This window comes from Pristis pectinata, chromosome 22, assembly GCF_009764475.1.
Source record: "Pristis pectinata isolate sPriPec2 chromosome 22, sPriPec2.1.pri, whole genome shotgun sequence".
Classification (NCBI taxonomy): Eukaryota; Metazoa; Chordata; class Chondrichthyes; order Rhinopristiformes; family Pristidae; genus Pristis; species Pristis pectinata.
In genome coordinates this window covers 12,282,231-12,300,017 of record NC_067426.1, presented here as the reverse complement: position 1 = coordinate 12,300,017, position 17,787 = coordinate 12,282,231, and the positions used below count along the sequence as shown (strand labels likewise).

General features: G+C 41.0%; 1 protein-coding gene across 11 annotated transcripts in view; it reads right to left on the bottom strand.

The window, feature by feature from the left end:
• LOC127581662 (phosphatase and actin regulator 4-like) overlaps window positions 1-17,787 on the bottom strand; it is a 129,346-nt gene that overhangs the window by 54,393 nt on the left and 57,166 nt on the right. For 10 of the 11 annotated variants that reach the window (XM_052036246.1, XM_052036244.1, XM_052036243.1 and 7 more), the window contains one exon: window positions 9,038-9,080. The gene's annotated coding sequence lies outside the window, so the exon portion shown is untranslated. Of the gene's footprint in view, window positions 1-2,975; window positions 3,093-9,037; window positions 9,081-17,787 lie in introns of those variants that run through there. The other variant, XM_052036254.1, reaches the window with a different exon arrangement.

Genomic DNA, 17,787 nt, shown 5'->3' with positions numbered 1-17,787 from the left:
ACTAACTTCTGTCCTTTAAACTTTAACACGACGCATTGTTCCAAACTGAATTTTCCAGCTGGGCCCTCCCTCGAAGTCCCTGCCTGTCCATCACTCACTGTCCCGGAGAAATTCCATAGGCTTCCCTTCACAGCAGGCATCAAATCTACCACTATTTTTACTTCAAAAAAACAGAAACCATAACGCTGAAAGAGCTCAGTGAGCCGAGCAGCATCTGTGGAGGCAAAAGGTGTAAATCAACATGTCAAGTTGAGACCCTACATCAGGACTATTTTTACTTATTGATTTCACTAGTTATTGGATCCAAATTCCTCTATTATTCTTCCTTACTTTCTCGTGAGTGATTTACTCCAGTCAGTAAACTCAAACATCCAGGTCTAAAATATTGCTCAACTATAAATTTTAGCTATTGCTGACACTGAGCTCTGTCCACTGCACAGATGGAACCCAATGCGCTGGCAATTGCACTGTTCTTGGAAAGAAAAGATCTATCCACTACTGAACTGACTTACAGCAAAAGTCCCTTAAGAACGTGTCTTCAAATATATTCCACCCTCTGTTCAGCATCATTCCCCCACCCCAACCCCTCTCCCCTCCTCCTTGTGGACTGCGATGAAAAAAAATCTGCCAGATCAGCGCAAGTGGTCGCTAACACTGTCCAGGAGCAAGGGGAAAGAAGGACTATTCTAACAGACAGAGTAAGCATGCTTTGTGTACTTATTTTCTACAGATACAGAATATTAGAATTTGGTGCCTTACTTATCACATTCTCGGGAATGCCAAGGACCGTTTTCAACCAATGGCCTCGTTTTGAGAAGTATTGTCTGCTGGAGCTGCACCTGCAGAAGTGAACAGGGGGGCAGCAAGAACACAGAATAATATTCCAGCAGCAGGACAATCGACTACTCTGGTAGTACAACAGGAGAATATCACTGATTTTTTTCCATAACTTCCATGGGATCCTCTCAACACCCTGTACTCGTGTTAAGGCTAGGTGTTTAAGCATACTGACTCCAAAGCAATTTAAGACAGTTTGGCTCCATCGATCCGCACACCAATTAACACATGACATAACCACATTTGTCCAGTAGATATGAGCTAGCTGATTTCCCATGACACAGTGATCTGACAGTTGGGGTTGCTTGGAGTTCAGCTAACAAGAAACTCCTGCTGGCAAGGGCAAGCTGAGGTTTGGCCACCCTTGATGAAACAGCCTTTAGACACTCACAGCTCTTACAGGTTATACCAGATGAGTAAGGCTAGGTTTTGTATGGCAGGTGCTGCCGAAGGAATGACACTCAACAGGGAGCCAGCAGCTTGCTTAGCTGAAGGTTAGAATTTATAACAGCAACAAGAAAATCTACCCTTGTGAAAAACAATTTCCCCATTTTAAACTCCCATGAAATTGGTTCACAGTGCAATTGGACTGGGTGAACCTCTCCCCAGCGCGAGAGAGAGCGCGAGAGAGAGACAGGGCACCAGGAACAGCAAGAAACATTATGAGCAGAGGTGTCAAAGCACACTGACCACAAATGCAACACAGATTAATGAGAAATGAGGAAACAAAAAATTAAAAATAAGAACCCTTTATAAAAATAGCATGGAAATCATTGGGAAATCATGAATGCTTAACATTGGAACTCAAGATGAGCTGCTGCATCAAAAAGCATTTGCCTGCTTGTTAAGACGTAGGAGGCCATTTAACCCATCAAGTCCATGCGGGCTCCCAGCAGGACAATCCCCATCAGTCACAATCCCCCTCTCTATTTTTTCCTCTGTAGTCCTGCAACTTAGTGTCTCTCATCAGCTCTCCCTAAACTTTTATGGCCTTCTTCCTTTTAAGATACCCTCCCCCCCCCCCAACCACCAATTACCTGCACTTAAGGGATAGCCAGTTAATCTACTAGCACACCTCTAATCTCTAGGATGTGGGAGGAAATCAGAGCATCCAGCAGAACCTCACGCAGTCACAGTGTGAACACATCCCACAAAGACGGCATCCAATCTCAGTAGTGAAACACAGACCTGCAAGGGAGCAGCACAAATGCTGCCATAGCTATGAATCTGAATCTATTTTGTAAAGCAATTAATTACAATAATCATCTGCATTTATACATCACCTCTATTCCAGAGAGGAGTCCTAGAGTTCAATATAGGAATGCCATCAGATAATATTTTTGTAAGTGACATAAGATGAAGCTTTGGAAGACTGATCAAAAGTTTGGTCAAAGTAGGTTTTAAGAGCATCTTAAAACAAGGAAGGCCAAAGTGGTTTAGTTAGAGAATTTCAGAGTTTTGTACCCAAGCTGAAGGCACAGCCACCAATGGTGGAGTGAAGGAAGATATACAAGAAAACAAAACTAGAGGACAGACACCTAAGGATTTCAGGGCTGGAGGGGAGTTAGAGAGGGGGTTAGGCAAGACCATGGACCCAGCATTAGGCACAAAAGCAATATGTTTTTTCTGCACAAAGTTAATGCCTAATTCAGTCTAATGATCGTATTCCTTTTATCCCTGTGCAGAATTGAATCAGCAAAGTACATCCCAGAATATGGCTGGTACAAAACAAATCCAGAGTCCTGTTACCATCTCACACTATAATTAGTGTACAATATTAAATCGAGTTTTGCACAGCATAAAAATATTTCAAGACTGAACATAATTTTCACTTTAGAGAAAAACACCTTCACGATAATCAAACCAATTGCATCCATATTTAAAGACCAACCAACGATAATCATTGGTGTGGTCCAAACCCAGCCAAAACCCTCCTCAAATACTATACAAATCCTTTAAAAGGTTCCTAATTAACTGCCTGTAAACTATGCAGAGTTTAGAACCAAGAGTCAAAAATGATGACACACCTTTAAATGCATTATGGGTGCCGACTCGGAGGGTCGAGGAGGAAAGGTAAAGTGAAAACGGGTGTGAGAGTGGAAACCATACATCAAAAATGGAACTTAAAATAAACTTACTTTCATTCTGAGACACCAGCTTTGTAACACAAGATGTACAAAACATGTAAACAGCTGAAACAGTGCTCCACTAATCAGCTGGCTGTCTTTGGTTCCTGCTTCAAGCCTGCTGCCGTTGAAAGCTGTGTGAAACTGAGGTGGGCGTAGGTTTGATTCAGCAGCGAATTACGTAGAGGAGGAGGAGGAGGAAATGTCTTGCTCACTGATTATCACAGGGCTTTAGAGTAGGAGCAGCAGAGCTAATCTTTACAGTTAAAGTGATATTACAGCCAAGTCAAAATAGCCCTTTAAAGTCTTCCTTTTTCTCAAGAGAACAGGGTGTCTAGAAAACAATGGGATTAGTACAAACAGCACATGGGCGTGACCCAAACAGAACAAAGTATCAGAAATACAGGACAGTAAATCCTGGCTGGAGACCGACTGGTCAGAACAATTTTATTTAAATACACAGGGTTTTCCTCGTAACTCGAAGAACACTATTCCTCAGTTTGTGGAAACTACTGTCTTGATCGGTTAGAAAAACAAAGGACTACAGATGCTGGAATCTGGATGAAAAATCAAGATGCTGGAGGAACTCAGCAGGCCAGGCAGCATCCGTGGAGAAAAGCAGGCAGTCAATGTTTCAGGTCAGGACCCTTCTTCAAGACTCAAGATAGGAAAAGGGGAAGCCCGATATATAGGGGAGAAAAACAGCAGTGCTTTGTGGGTGGGAGGTGGGGTGGGCACAAGGTGGTGATAGGTAGATGCAGGTAAGAGATGGTGATAGGCAAGTGCGGGGGAGGAGGGGAGAGCAGATCCACCAGGGGATGGGTCAAAGGTATGGAGGTAAGCACCCCATGGTGGAAGGGTAGGAAAAAAAATAGGTGAGGAGAAAAAAAAAGAGATAGGCTAGGAAAGGGAAGAAAAGAAGAGGCATGATGGGGGGGAGGGAGGGGTGTTTGGTTTAATTAAAGTGGGAGAATTCAATGTTCATGCTGTAAGGTCCCAAGACAGAAAATGAGGAGCTGTTCCTCCAGTTTGCTTTTGGACTTCTCCTGACAGCGGAGGCAGCCAAGGACTGATATACTGACATCTTGATTGGTTAATAGTATGAGGTGGCTAAAGACGACAGGCTTGGCTTCAGCTGCCACCAAGGTCCAACAGGGGTAGATAGATGTCATCCTCATCACCTAAAGTAAAGCTTCTAGCTGCTGTCAGAAATGCCTTGGGGAATTACACCATGCCCTGGATTGTGAAGGCAAGCTGTGGACTACATAAAGGAGGGACCTCAGTGTACAAGGGTAGGAGACACACCATGAATGGTAGGGGAGTATTGAGAAACAGAGGGACCTCAGTGTACAATAGTAGGACAGATCCCCAACCACAGATAACACTGGGGTTGCCTGTATATTGACTATGTTGCCAGATTGCCACTGTTTGAGCTATAATACTAACCAAAATTTGCTAGGATATCCCAAAGTAAGTCATAGCCAATGAATTTATACCCTAGGACTGCTGTCGTCATTTTAATGCACAAATGAGTTGCTGCAAAAAGACCTTCGTTTATATAGTGCCTTTCACAGCCTCAGGATTGCTTTAAACCCACAAAGCAACTATTATGTATCATCACATTGTGATGGAAATATGGCAACTAATTTGAGCATGGCCAACTCCCACAAACAGCAACCTGATAATGACCAATTAATCTATTGTATCACTGATTCTGGTTTAGGAATAAGTATCAGCCAGGACAATTGAGAGAACTTTTCTGTCCCTTTGTGAGCAACATTTACTAAAATTGGTAAATTGGTTTATTGTCACATGTACCGAGGTACAGTGAAAAACTTGTCTTGCATACCATCCATACAGATCATTTTATTACAACAGTGCATTGAGGTAATACAAGGTAAAAAATAACAGAATACAGAATAAAAAGTGTTACAGTTAAAGAGAAAATGCAGTGCAGGCAGACAATAAGGTGCAAAGCCATAACGAGGAAGATTGTGAGGTCAAGAGTCCATTTTATCATATTAGGGTACCATTCAATAGTCTTATGACAGTGTACCTTGAGTCTGGTGGTACATGCTTTTGGGCTTTTGCATCTTCTGCCCGATAGAAGGGGGGCAAAGAGAGGATGTCCGGGGTGAGTGGGGTCTTTTGAGTATGTTGGCTGCTTTACCAAGGCTGTGAGAAATGTAGACAGAGTCCGTGGAAGGGAGGCTGGCGTACGTGATGTGCTGAGCTGTGTCCACAACTCTCTGCAGTTTCTTGCAGATACAGGCAGAGCAGTTGTCATACCAAGCCGTGATGCATCCAGATAAGCTGCTTTCTACAGTGCATCGATAAAAATTGGTCACTACATCTAGGAGATAACACTGTCAACAGCACTCATTCAATACTGCACTGGGAATGTTAGCTTAAATTTTCCTGCTTGGGTTTCTGGAGTGGGCCTTGAACTTGGAACTTTCTGATTCTGAGGCAAGCGATTTCCACCCAGCCACTTGGGCATTTGCCATGTCTGCTCTTTGACAGACCCTTCAACTCCTCACACTTTTCTCCTGCCAATGTTCAATGTTTTTGTTTTGCCTCTGAAAAGCTCAGGGGAACCTTCATCGTAGAGTCAGAGTTGTACAGCACAGAAACGGGCTCTTCAGCCCTTGACATCCATGCTGACCTATTTGTCCATCTATATTAATCCCATTTGCCCTTGTCCTGTCTTAGTAATGGGATGGGGGAAAACAGAGGGACAGACCAGTAGGAGTGGGTTACCTGAAATAAGAAAATTCACTGTTCATACCATTAGCCTGTAGGCTACCCCAAGCAAAACAAAGTGCCGTTCTTCTAGTTTTCGTTTGGCTGCACCGTTACAGCAGAGAAGGCAGAGGTCAGACATACTGATGTGGGAATGGGAAGGGGGATTGAAATGAGGTGAAACTGAAAGCTCAAGAGGGCCATTATGGACAGAGTGCAGGTGCTCTGAAAAACAGTGACCTCGTCTACACTTGGTCTTGCCAATGATGTAGAGCATTACAGCCCAGTTTGATGCCAAGTTTAGCAGCTCTCAGTAAGCACTTCAGTGCCTAGCAACCTGGCCTTTTAGCAATTCATTGTGAACTTGCTTGGTGCTAACAGTACCCAAGAATGAAACAATCAAATCATAATTTATATAGGGTCTTTCATATCTTCAGGATGTCCCAAATGCTTACAATGTAGGAAAAATAGCAGCCAATTTGCAACATGCAGGGCCCCACAAACCATGACAAGATAAACAATTTCACTATATTTTAGTGATACAGAATGTGGGATGAATATTCCAAAGGACACTGGCAGGCATCCTCTGCTCTTCAAAATGGTGCTATAAAATCTTTTGCATCCAACATGAGATATGGAGCTTCAGTTTAGCACCTCTTCCGAAATTAAGCAATTCTGAAGCTTTGTCAAAATTCTGACTATGTGTGTTTATTTAGTTCTGTACCCTGGCACAAGGGAGGGGAAGTCAATGCAAAAAAAAGACATTTCAGAATTTCAGATTTCTTCAGTGTCCTAGCACAAGGACCTGAATGAGCATCTGCTGAGAAATGATCACCCTCAAAGTTAGAGCATCTGCCAACATCTGCAGCTCAATTATAATTTCTGAAGACTGAGCTGAAGCACTGTGCCAAGAGAGGCAGAACAGAATGGGCAAAAAGCCCTACGTCCCCAATAAATGCACTGAACAATGCTCTGCTTCTATGGATCTACTAGAGATAGACCATTATATATATGTTGGATGTGGGTTTGAGAAATAAACCAGCAGCAGTAAATCTAGCAGGTTTCCCCAGATTAGGATAACTCCCACATGATGTTTTCTTTCTTTAAAAAGTTATTCACTAAAAAAAATCTATTTACTGAAGTACAACAAATATATACATTACATACCAACAATGACAAAGGAGGATGCCATTCAACCCATTTATTCTATGCCAGTTTCCAGTCCCATTCCCTATCTTATTCTCCCGTAGCCCTGCACCTAAACTAAACCAAGGAGTAATTTACAGTCACTAATTAACCCATCAGAGCAGTTTTGAGATGTGGGAAGAAACCGGAGCACAAGTCACAGGTAAAATTTGCAAACTCCACACAGTCGGCAACAGAGGTCAGGTTCCAGCACAGGTCTCTGAAGCCATGTGTGTCTGTATGCGGGAAGGATAACTTTATGGAATCCTCAAATAGCCAAGGAGCAAAAATAAGTGGCAAATTGATTAAAAAAACCAGTTTCTATAGGTCAGATGACATCAGAGTATGTAGTTGTCAATCCATACCAGCTGTGTGTTCCAATGGAATACCTTCTCAGCTAGGATTTTTTTTTAAATTGCCCATTGGTCAGCAATCCCAAATAAACAGCAGCCTCATATTCAGGCTTTGAAAATGAGGACAGTTTTCCTATCAGACATCACATGAAAGGCCGACTAACCATCAGTGCTTTATTCTTTAACCACTTTCAAGATCAGACAGGGAACTGCTGCCAATATAAATGTGTGAACAAGATGAGAAATGTTCCCTTCCATCTCGTTTGTGGTGGTGCATAGTTTACCCAAATATAATGACAGATGCAACAGGAAAATCAAATAATTAAATGACATCCTTTTTTCACAAACATTCCAGCTGGCCTGTCTTGGTACGAGTCAAAACTGTCACCAAAGCTAAACGCGGTCAATGAAAAATTATTTTTTCAGTAATAGAAAGAGAGACTACTAAGAACTAGAACACAAGAGATCCACTTGGTTCTCATTTCATAGGTTAATTTGTTTTTAAGTTAAATGTTCTGTTGGAATGCATTCAAAATTTTTTAAAACTGCATTGCCGGAAAGACTCTCCACCCTAAACAATCCAGACACAATCTTATCACTCGTCTACACAGTCACTATTTCAGGAAGCCCAAAACATGCACTTCATCATTCAGAACATCAGTGACTGAAACCAGTACTGTATTGGCTGAAAGAACAGGAAGTAAAGGGAGTTCACTACATACTAGAATCACTACTGCTCAATTTTTCATGACCACACTAGCAGGCAGATACACCCAAAAAAGATGCATTGAGTAAACAATTAAATAGCAGTTGCTTATTCACATTATTTTGGGTTTGGCTTGTGTAAAATTCACAGATGACAGTAGAGAATGTAAATCCTGCAAATGTGAAGCATTTGCTCCAAAGCATATGGAACTTTCACGATGCTATTACCAGCAGCACTTGACTTAACATCAATCATTAACAGCACAGCAATTTCTCAGTATGGATTTGGACCTAGCAGCCAAGCCTGAGGGAGAGCAGGTGGGAGGGAGATGTGGAGGGGCCGAGGCTAAGGCTGAAGATGAGGGAGAGAAAGGTGCAAAGTTCGAGAGAGAAAACAAAAGGGCAGAGAAAAGGAAATGGAGGAGAAAGAGGTGGGGTGAGAGTTGGGTAAATGAGGGCAAGGCCAATGGTAAATTATTTTAAAACATTGCATTATCTTAAATGTTACTTCATTTGATGCCACCTGAATTACACCGATACCTGGAAGGAAAGCATGCAGACTTGAGCCAAAACTCTAGCCCAAAATTTCTTCAGCCCTCATACCCCAACTCCTTCACCCTTCAACAGCGCAAGGCACCAACAACTCTGTTGAACTTAACTGAAGTCAAGACTTTTGAAGTGGTGATTCAGATCAGATGCTAGATTTAGTACCAATACCTTCAAATATAGTACAAGTGTTCCAGTTACATAATCCCATTAATTCAGCTGTGATGCAAGAATCAACAATAAACATTCTGAATATGATTCTGAAGCAATTGTAGCAGTGGGTAAAGGTTTGTTTTAAGCCCAGCAAACTCAGGAAACTCAGAGGGTGCTTACAAGTATTCCACCACAGATGCCTTGCCCTTTTCATTCCCAATCACTACCCATAATTACTGACTGCAAAAAAATCATTCACTGCCATCACTAACCCTCAACTGGTCAGTTAGTTCATGATCTAACATACTCAAGTCCACTGGAAATTGCACAGAATTATTCAGCAAATCACAAGCTAGAATTGCAGAGCAGCACATGGCATCAGACACTTACCAACACGATTTTCCATTCCTAGCTACACGTCTCCGTGACCACACTGTAAAAGAGAGAATAGTTATTGTACAGCAGGTCTGTTATAGTTCACTATTACACAATGTCATCATACTGGGTACTTTGCTTGATAAACAAGTTATAGGTCAAGTCCAAAGTACCACACTGCACATTACTTGCACTTAGGAGCTGCACCTAATCCAAACCAAACAGAACACTTAATACTTTAATGCTCTTCTAACTAACTTCTCAGTGCAGATTTCAACAAAGCAAACTGCTCCAATGTTAAATCATATTAAGAGTTTTATTTAAGCAGTCATTCATTTTAGGCTTCTAGCCAAGGATGGGTGCTTTGTCCTGAGCTCCACCAACTGTCGCACCACGAGGTGCCACTGAAACCATATTTTGAACATATGTTATCACTGAATTCATAAAGCTTCAGCAAGTCTTAGCTTCAAACTTCTCTAGCCAACAATTCTACAGCAACAGTTTATGAAGAGCATGCATACCACCAAGTATGCAGACCCCACCCAAAGGAATTAACAGGGACTTTGATATCAGAGGCTTCCATTTGATCCAGTTCCCCAGACAATTCCATCAGGAGTTATTCCAGTCACACATTATCTGCATTTTCCTGCAGCTCTGCAAATCTTAATCTTCAAGACGACATTCACTTCCCTTTTGAGAGCCTTGAATGGTGCAGTTTCATCAGGGACCTGAATAATGGCAGTGACTTCTTTAGTTTTGTACTCAAATCATCTTGCTGTATCTGCACATTGACCGCTAGTGCTTCATGTACAAGGACAACCAGGTCCCCTTGAACACCAACATCTTTCAATCTCCCATTTAAAAGCAGAACTCTGTTTTTTCTTTTTTCTCTACTAAAGTTGATATTTTGGTTATCAATCTCCTGAATATATTCAGCAACTGACGGTCCACAACTTTCATATTATATTCCACATTCATAACCATTCATTTAGCTTCTCTGCACCCACCTTATAATGCACATTGCTACCACTTTGTTTCATCAGCAAGCCTGGATATACTACACATGATCCCCTCATTCAAATCATTAATAAAATCATGTGACGGCAGGTGCCCTTGTACCAATCCCTGCAGCACGAGTCACAGCTTCCTAAGTGAAAAAAATTACTCACTTATTCCTAGATTCATACAGCACAAAAACGGCCCCCTCAGTCCACTGAATCTGGGCCAACCATCAAGCACCCATCTACACTAATTTTTTTTTACTCTCCCATATTCCCATCAACTCTGCCATCCCCTTATTCTCCTACCACCCATTATACTCGCAGCAATTTATGGAAGCCACTAACCACTACATCTTTGGCAATGCGATGGGAAACTGGATTACCCAGAGGAAACCCATTTGGTCACCGGGAGAAAGTGAAGATTTCACCCAGATAGTACCAAAGGTCAGAATTAAACTCGGGTCTCTAGAGCTACTATAACCAATTGTCTTCTGCCCATAAACCTCAATCCATGCCGGAATAATACCCCTAATCCCATATGCTCTAATTTTGTTTAATGTAAATGTGGCACTTTATCAAAGGCCTTTTGAAAGATCAAATATACCATTTCACTCATTCCCCTCATCTAATTTGCTTGTTTCAACCCCTAATTTGTCAATCATAGTTTTCAATTTATAAGTCTAAACCAACTCTGCTCAATCCTATTATTATTTTCCAAGTGTCCCACTACCATTTCTTTAATAATATGGCATTTTTCTGGCTGCTGATGTCAGGATAACTGGTTTGTAGTTCAGCTGTTTTATCTCCCCCTCCTTTCTTCAATAAGAATTACATTTGCTATCTTCCCAACTTAGAGAAGGAATGTCAGAGTCATACAGCCTAGAAAAAGGCCTTTTGCACTACCAAGTCCACGGCAACCATCATAAACCCATTTACTGCAAACCCATTAACAGGGGCAACGTAGTGGCCAATTAACTCATCAACCTGCACACCTTCGGAATCTGGGAAGAAACCAGAACACTGTGGGGAAACCCATGTGGTCTCAGGGAGAACGTGCAAACTCCTCACAGATCGCACTGGAGATCAGGTTTGAATCCCGGTCACTGGAGCTATGAGGCAGCAACTTTACCAGCTGCACCACAGTGCTGCCCAACCTGGGGGAACAGTTTTAGTATCTATGGAATTTTGGACGATGAAAACTACTGCATCCACCATTTCCACAAGCATCCCTTTTAAAATCTTGGGATGCAGGTCATCAGGTCCTGGACACTTAACAGTTTCAGTCCCATTAATTTCTCCAATGCCCTTTGTTTTGTTTTAAAGTGAATGTTAATTCTTTTTAGCTCCTCATTCACTCCATACCTGTTGTTCTCTATTTCCAGGTTTTCTATCGTCTTTTTCTACCCTCTGCTATTTCTTTACTTCCCAGAATAAGTTCTCCTCCCCGTATCTGTAAGAGACCCATTTTAACTTCTGATAATTTCCTTTTCACATATATATCAAAGCTTTTACAGTCTGTTTTTCTGTTCTTTGCTTGATAATTTTTTCCTTTCTTTATCAATTTCTTGGTCCTTTCTGAATTCTCAAGTTTGCCTAATCCTCACGCCCAACTGTTCTTTTTGGCAACATTATAACCCCTTTTCTTTGATCAATTACTATAGCTCACTTCTCATTAGCCAAGGCGGGACCACTTTTGTTGGACTTTTGTGCCTTAGAGATATTTGCTGAAAATAATGCATTAATTCTTTAAAAGTTAGTCTTTGCTCATTTACTGTCAAACCCATTAATATAAATCCCCAATCTAGCACCACCGACCTACAGTTCATACTTCTGTTGTTCAAATTTAAAACCTGATATCTGATTGAATTTGTTTTCAAATCTTTATAATTCACGTTATAATCACTCTTCTCTAAAGGCCCCTTAACCACCAGATTATTAATTAACCCTTTCTCACTGCACAATACAAGACACAAAATAACTGCTTGTTCTGTATGCTTTTCAATGTACTGACCTGGGAAATTCTCTCTCAAATTTCATTTCCACATTTCTATAATCATTTTGGTTTGCCACATCTTCAGCAAATTAAAGCTCCTCTTTATTGTATTTTCTGCCTGGTTCAAATGAAGCCTATCCTAATGGAACAGCTTCTTCCTTCTCCACTACTAAACTGAACTGAAACTCATTTCTCCCACTGCAATCTTTGAGCCACACATTTATATCTCTGATCTTCGGGACAATTTGCCAATTTTGCACATAGTTCATAAGTAATTCAGAAATGACTACCCTTGAGATATTGATTTTTGATTTGGATCCTAGCTGCTCACACTCTTTCAGTAGAACTTTCCAACTCTCACCTGGACCGTGACTATTGGACCTTTCTCCTCCAATTCTACATTCCTCCAGCCCCAAAATGTCTTTGGCTGTGGCACCAGGCAAGCAAGACCACCTTTGGGACTTATATTCACAACTGTAGAGAACAGTACGAATCTTCCTAATGATTCTGTCACCTATTACATACCTTTTCATTCCCTCAACTTGAAGAGATGAATGATAGGATGACAATCATAGTTATATAACACAGAATGACACAATGCAGGCCTCATGCATGCAGGAAGGTCATTTAGGTCAAAAATTAGGAAAGAAGAGTTCCAAAAAAATTGTTCTGACGTGCAAGCAGAAATTCTGCAATGCAGAGCTTCCTTCAGCGTGTTATTCACCACCATCTACACCTAAAGCAAACATTTTATTGCTTTAATCGACTCATTGCCCCAATTAAAATAAAAATAGGGGAAGACAGTTTTTTTTACATTACTTCAAGCTAAGTAAACAGAATTCAAACTATGCAAGAGTGGAGTATGTGACATGCTCACTTACCACCTTTTGTGGTAATTTAAAGTGGTCTCCTCTACACTGGAGAAACCAAACACAGGTTGGGTGATAGTTTTATAAAAAAACTCTTCATTCTGCAGGGGTGATCCTGAACTTCCAATTGCCTATTATTTTAATTCTCCATTCCACCTCCATTCTGACCTCTTACACAGTTCCAGTGCAGCCCAATTCCAAGTTCTCATCTTCTGATTTAGCACATTACAGCCCTCAGAACTCACAAGAACACAACAAAATGAGTAGGTCACTTGGCCCTGCAAGCTTGCCCTGCCATTCAATGTTGGCCTCAAACTCCTCTTCTGTGCCAGTTCCCCATAACCCTGAATTCCTCAATCTTTCAAATATTTATCTATCTCCACCATAAGTGTACTGAATGGTCTGGTCTCCATCACCATCAGGGGCAGAGACTTATTTCTTCCGAGGGAAGTGTCTCAGCAGATGGAGCTTCAGACACACTGATCACATGAACCAAAGTGTAAAAATGGCATTCAAGTGTAAAAATGGCATTCCAGTGTTAAAAGCACTCACTATCTAAGTTGGTTACTCAGCCAAAAATGGAGAAGCCCTTCTTTCTCCCAGCACATGCAATGGCTTGTGTTTTAAAAGAAAATCCATTGCCACTGCTGGAGACAGCAGCTATGCCATGTGTAATTTCTTGAGCTTCTGATTAAAAAAAAACATCCATGGAGCCTTATGAAATAAAATTCACTTGCTCAACTGATTTGATTACAGATCTTGTGTCAGCAGGAAGAAAATACAAAATATCAGCAAACATCAGATTACAAAAAAGCAATTCAAATCAATAGTATCCCAAACAAACAATTGATTAGATTACCAAGGTCAGAAGAATAATTGCTTATTTTAATTTGATTCCAAAAATATGGTACTTTAGACCATTTTGTCTATTTTAATCATTAGTTTTTATTGGTTCACATCATATCCTGCAGAATATTATTTATTCAATACTATTCATAACTGTTGAGAAAGACTGGATGTGCACCTGAAGATCTGGTATGTCTCTAGATCTACACAGCACATCTGGCATTACTTTAAAGCCTTCAAATTCTCAAAGCTCCTCCAAGTCAGAATAGTTGTAACCCAGGAGGCCATTCAGTCCATCATTTGCCAGGGCAACTCTCTAGTTCCACTCACTGGCCCCTTCTCCATAACCATACAAATTTTTAAAAATTTCAACCCTACCCCTAACTGAATACAGTAATCTTTACTCAAGTTTTTGATACTCATTATGATTCATTGTTAAATTTGTTCTCAGAAAACTTTAGAATGTTTATCTAAAAAATTAAATAAATGTTAGTCAGAAAATAAGAGCTTTTATGTATACTTCAAGAAGGCAACGCAGCATTAGGTTCAGTACTTTGGATCACCATATCTCAGAGTAATGAGGCATTGTGCATCCAATCTAAACCAACACTCCAAGTAATGCAGTAACAAAAATGCTACCTTCTACACGTATGGTAGGCAGATTAGTCTGGATGCATGTTCATGCAAAGATAAAAGAATCACAAGTCAATTTTATGAAGAGCACGAACTGCCCTGGTTAACTTTCATCCCTCAATTAACATCACAATCAAACAACTCAAATTGTCATCCATCTCAGTACCATTTGCTGGTTGCCATATTTAGTAACTAAACAGTGAATGTGCTTTAAAATTAATTGACCAAAAGTCCTGGATAGGAAAGCGCAATGTGTATACAAGCTTTTTTGTGAAGTTTAAGCCACAGTTGCAGAACTGTACATAGCTTTGGGCGCCTCATTATAGAAAGGATAGAGGACATGAAAAGGAGAACAGCAGATTTTGTGGAATGATACTGGGGATGGGATGATTTAATTCTGGGAGAGTTTAAAAACTGCAGTCATTGGAGGAGGGGTTTGGTGGTTGGGAGGTTCTTTTTGATTTCCACTAACAATAACAGAACCATTTAAGGTTTGAGTGTAGTTGGCTGACAAATTGCCAGAGGTACAAACTCAGGATAAGTGCTGACAGTATAAAATTAAGTAAAAGATATATTTCACACACACAGGATTATTATAAATATTGAAGCAGCGTCAACCGTATTGATAGAATTGACAACTTGCAAGGCATCAAGTGACCTTATTCTTCATTGGCTTAGCTCAACAACATGTGCACTGCTCCACATAGGATGTTTATACTGGCAAGCTTTTACTTCTGTACTGCTCTGCAATTTGGATCATCATGGGAAAACAGATTGGATAGGGTATATAGTCGGAAAATTTTCCCCTTAAGAGAGAACACAGGTTTGGAAGTGATCCAAGGAAGAATGTTTCCACCCAGAGAGTGGTTGGAATCTGGAATGTGGAATGCATTGTCTGAGTGGGCGGTGGAGGCAGGTACTCTCACAACATTTAAGTATCTGGATGAGCACTTGGATTGCGAAGGCATAGAAAGCTATGGTCCAAGTGCTGGTAAGTGGGATAAGTACAGATGGGTAACTTGATGGTCAACATGGACACGATGGGCCAAAACAGCATGTTTCTACAGCATGTTTTTTTTTAAACCCATGTCCCATCACTGAAATCCAAATGTTGTTGGGATCAGTATGATTTTGTAGTGTTGTTAGCAGCTAAACTGTGTGTGTGTGTGTGGGGGGGGGGGGGGGGGGGGGGCTGCAGGCAAGTTCTATAAACAGTATAATCCATGGAATTATCTAGAAAAAAGCCATTCCACACTATACGCACCATGGTTACAAGATCCCAGTAAAACTGGAGAATAGGAAATTGTTCAGAACATTACCCAATGCCTTTTTATTTAACGTTATCTGCACCAGAACAAGTTACAGCTACTTTGCATAATATTTCCATAAATAGATTATTTTCTTACAATGAATAAGCAGCTTCAACGTTGCTGGATACAAATTTGCAATTGGATGCTGGTTTACATCAGTGAGATTAAGATCTACTGAAACATCTCAACACACCCATCTACCTATGTAAACATGAACTTGAGTCAAATGCTCTACAGGATCTTCATTAAAAGCTGATCACGACACACCTCTGATCTGTAGAACAATGCAAGGTCAATAGGTATTAGGATGCCACAGTTCTGCTCTCTTGATGATGCACAGCACCATCCCTTGCTCCCACTACCACCTCCAGCAACTTCTTCCTCCCATCCACATGCTGTACTTTGCTGAGCCTTCTGATAGTATTGAATGCCAGCATAATGAATTTACAAAAATGCTCATCCTCATTTTCAAATTACTCAGTGGAAACAACCCTTTCTAAAACCTTTTCCAAGTCCTACAACCCTTGTAGCTCCATCAGGTCTGGCTTCTTGCCCAACCGTGATTTCAACAGTCCAGCATTGGCACGTAACATGGGAGTGAAGTATTAAAAACATTCTTTGTAAACCACATGCATAAATTAGTCACTTCTTGCTTCAATGTTCATGAATATATTTGTCATCCCTTTTAAAATGGAATTGGAATATTACTGTCATTTGCACCAAGGTATAGTCAAAATACCTGTCTTGCATACCCTTCATACAGATCATTCATTATACAGGGCATTGACGTAGTACAAGGTAAAACAGTAACAATGCAGAACAAAGTGTAACAGTTACAGAGAGAGTGCAGTGCAGGTAGACAGTAAGGTACAAGGTCACAATGAGGTAGATTGGGAGGTCAAGATTCCATCTTATTGTACTAGGGAACCATTCAGTAGTCTTATAACATCGAGACAGAAGCTGTCCTTGAGCCTGGTGGTACGTGCTTTCAGACTTTTGTGTCTTCTGCCCGATGGGGTGGGGCGGGCGCGGGGAGAAGAGAGAATGGATGGGGTGGGTGGGGTCCTTGATTATGGATCTTTCACCTGGATTCTCAGAATCAGTGCACAATTCAGTAGTTACTGGATTAACAATCAATAAAGAAATTATTTTTAAATTCTTCGTGTTGTTTGACTCCATCGTTGTGCTTCACTGAACATGCCTTTACATTTCCTGCTCCCTGAATTCTATCCCCATTAAACAACCAAGCACCCAATATCCCTTCCTAGATGCTACATTGGCTGATATTGTTAATGGTCATCTCACTTCAGAGGCTGCCCATTGCTCTATCAGTAAATGCCTCAAAAACAAATCCCACTATCATCACAAACTATCGCCCCATGCCTCAATTGAGAGTAAAACGATTTTCAAGGAGTCAAAAAAAGGCCACATATGGTTGTTGATGCTGCTCCCTGCATCCTACTTGGGAGGTATGACATGACGATCATTTCTGTGATGTGTCTAGGCGGATGAAACCTACAATAATTTGGACACCACCTCTTTTGACCATTACAAAGGAGTGGTTATGGAAGAACCATGCTAATAACTTTGCCTGCTGCAGGCAACAGGGAGATTACTCTGTAGGTACTACAATCAAATCTGTCACCTTTCTTTAAGACGTTCTTGATTTCAGCACCCTTGAAAGCTCCAGCATATCCTCCTCCATCCAAATGTGGGAGATGAGGTTGCAAATTCATTACTTAATTTCTTCAATACCACATTGTAGAACACATTTCCAAGGCCTTCTGATTATTTAACTGGCAAATGTCCTTTATGACATCTTGTTGATTGGAGTGGCAGAGAAAGGTTAGACCAGATAATGTGCTGTGAAGTGAAATCAAGGGTACTCTTGCCAAGGACAGAGTTGGGGCTTAGGAGTCCTTCAAATTGTTCCTTCCACCAGGCTCTGACTACCTCTCTCTCATTGATAATTCACCTCAACTGGGTGGGCCTTTTCAGCACAGGAGACAAGATATCTTTATTAGTCACATGTACATCAAAACACAGTGAAATGCATCGTTTGCATAGAGTGTTCTGGGGGCAGCATGCAAGTGTTGCCACATTTCCAGTGCCA